The sequence below is a fragment of the Calliphora vicina genome, chromosome 5 (genome assembly GCF_958450345.1).
Source record: "Calliphora vicina chromosome 5, idCalVici1.1, whole genome shotgun sequence".
Classification (NCBI taxonomy): Eukaryota; Metazoa; Arthropoda; class Insecta; order Diptera; family Calliphoridae; genus Calliphora; species Calliphora vicina.
In genome coordinates, this window is record NC_088784.1 from 98,250,797 (window position 1) to 98,253,292 (window position 2,496).

Below are 2,496 nucleotides of genomic sequence, written 5' to 3' on the forward strand. Positions count from 1 at the left end.
AAATTGATTCCTAGATGACCAAATTTGAGAGGACACGTACTAGCCCCCATTACGCCTAAGAAGCTGTAAATCAATCAAAAAAAGCTCAGCTCCAACCATGTAGAAGTTCGTAACAATATCTCCAATAGTAGGATAATATGTTCTATGAAACTTTTATAGCAAAAATGCAGAATTTTGTTTATTTATCATTTGGCAAATAAATCAGATTTGAATAGCTTTCACTAAATTATTTCCAAATAGTTTCTCTTTATTAATACAAAATTTATTTACAAATAAAACGAAATAAAGTTAATGTCAGCAAAAATATACAATTTTTAGAAAAAAAAAACTAAACTGAAAGAATTTTAAGCAATTTTAGAGTTACAAAACTTAAATATTTAACGGCGACATCTCTGCTCACATACAGCCCGGGTGCACCAACGATTGCTGTTGCCACGACAACCCAAGTAGCGCATTTGAGTACATTGTCTGGTAGCAGCATTATAATACCAAACGTTTTGGGGCCTACAACGGCGACCACGACGACCTAAATCACGAGCACCAGTACACAAAGGAACGCCTGAAAAATAATTATTAAATTATTAAATATAAATATAAAAAATATTAATAAAATCAACTTACGTGGCGCGCCGCGACATGTTTGGGCTGAGCAACAAGTCACCAAAGCGACCAGAAGAAAAGACAAAATGTATAATAATTTCATTTAGAGCTTGCAATAAATTGTAAATTTTTAAACATTTTGCACGTCTTATTTATATAAAAAATTCACAAATCTTGTGTTATTATATATTGAAAACAATTAAATTCTTTAAAAAAAACAATTGTGAATGGAATACAAATTAACAATGTATTTTTACTTCAATTGTATTTAAAGGTTGGCAGATGTTAATTTGACCAGAAGAAAAGTTGAAAAAAAAATTCTACTTTTCGACTTTTTTCGATTTTAAAACAGTTAGCTTTTCGAACTTTCGACTTTTTTAAATTTCTGAACAGTCGTCTTAAGGATTTTTGCGAAAAGTCAATATTCTTCGACTGTTTGCATACCAATTTAATGTAAAACAATGAAGAAAGTATAGTCGGTTAACCCCGACCATATAATACCCTACACTGAGTAAATGAGCAAAAACATTTTTCTTTTAAAATTTCAATAATTTTTTTGTTGTAAGTGATTTTTTTAAGTGGGCCTTATAGGGAAGCTATGAACAATTATGGACTGATCGCTATGAAATTAATTTGCTTGATTTTTTTCAGTTGGATGTATGATTTAAAAATGCGGGATTTCTCACTTAGTTATTGAACATTATAGTGTAAATAACAAGGTATTTTTTTGCTTCGAAAATGTCGTATCTTTTGAATGCGGTTCTTGTTTTTAATAACTTATATGTATGTCATTTTGAAGGGTACATAACTGTTATTGAACATTATAATGTAAACAACAACGTTTTTTTTGCTTCGAAAATTTCGAATATTGTACCAACGAATCGTCATTCATCATCATAATTTTAAAAAATGTGCCGCTGAAGCACAACGATTGCCCACCAAAGCTTATGGTGAATGTGTTCCATCGGTTTGAAAGTGCGAGAGATGGTTTTGTGCGTCCAGGCCAGCCAAAAAACTTTGAAGACCAAGAATTGGAGGCATTACTCCATGAAAATTGTTATAAAACAAGACCTTCCTAAATTATTGTTAGCTACTGAAGCAGCAATTTCAAAACGTTTGCGAGCAGCTTGATTCGTCCAAAAGTAGGGAAATTTGGTGCCATACAAATTGAAGCTAAGAGACCTTGAAAGACAATTTTGTGATTTTCCGGACATGATGCTTGAATGATATTAAAGAAAATCATTTTTGCACCGAATCATTACTTGCGATGAAAAATGGAATCAATACGATAACCCGAAACATAAGAGATCGTATGTGAAGCCCGGCCAACCAGACGAATCGGCTCCAACGCCAAATATCAATGATGCTAAAGTAATTCTCTGAATTCGGTGGGAGAAAAGGGGTCCTATATATTATGATCGTCTGCGATCTGACCAGACCATCTCAGAGAACCATTCCGAACGCAACTGATTCGTTTGAAGCAAACATTGACGGAAAGAGCCGAGAATGACATCGCTCGGCCACATGTTGCAATACTTGTTAAAAAGTATTTAGAATGAAGTGGTTGATAAGTTTTGCCTCACCTGCTTTATAGTCCAGATCGAGCTCAGTCTGACTACTATACAGAACGCTATCTCTGGGATACGCTTCACTTTGGAACAGAGAATCCGATATTGGCTTGATTCGTTCTTGGCCTCAAAAGATTGGTTCTTGCCACGGAATCCTTATGTTGCCAGTAAGGTGGGAAAAGGTCATAGCTAACAACGGCTAATAATTTGAATAATTATATCCTGCTCCACCATAGTGTGGAGCGTATATTGGGTTAGTACTGATGTTTGTAACGTCCAAAAATATTAGTCTGACACCCACCTCACATTCTGAGTCGATTAAACGATG

The 2,496-nt window shown here is 34.3% G+C and overlaps 1 long non-coding RNA gene across 1 annotated transcript; it reads right to left on the reverse strand.

Annotated features, from left to right (window-relative positions):
* Nucleotides 1-212: 212 nt before the first annotated feature.
* LOC135962187 (uncharacterized) lies at nucleotides 213-703 on the reverse strand. Its single transcript, XR_010576631.1, has 2 exons — nucleotides 622-703; nucleotides 213-559 (listed from the first exon to the last, which is right to left on the reverse strand). It is a non-coding gene; the product is annotated as an uncharacterized LOC135962187 (long non-coding RNA).
* Between the last annotated feature and the right edge of the window lie 1,793 nt (nucleotides 704-2,496).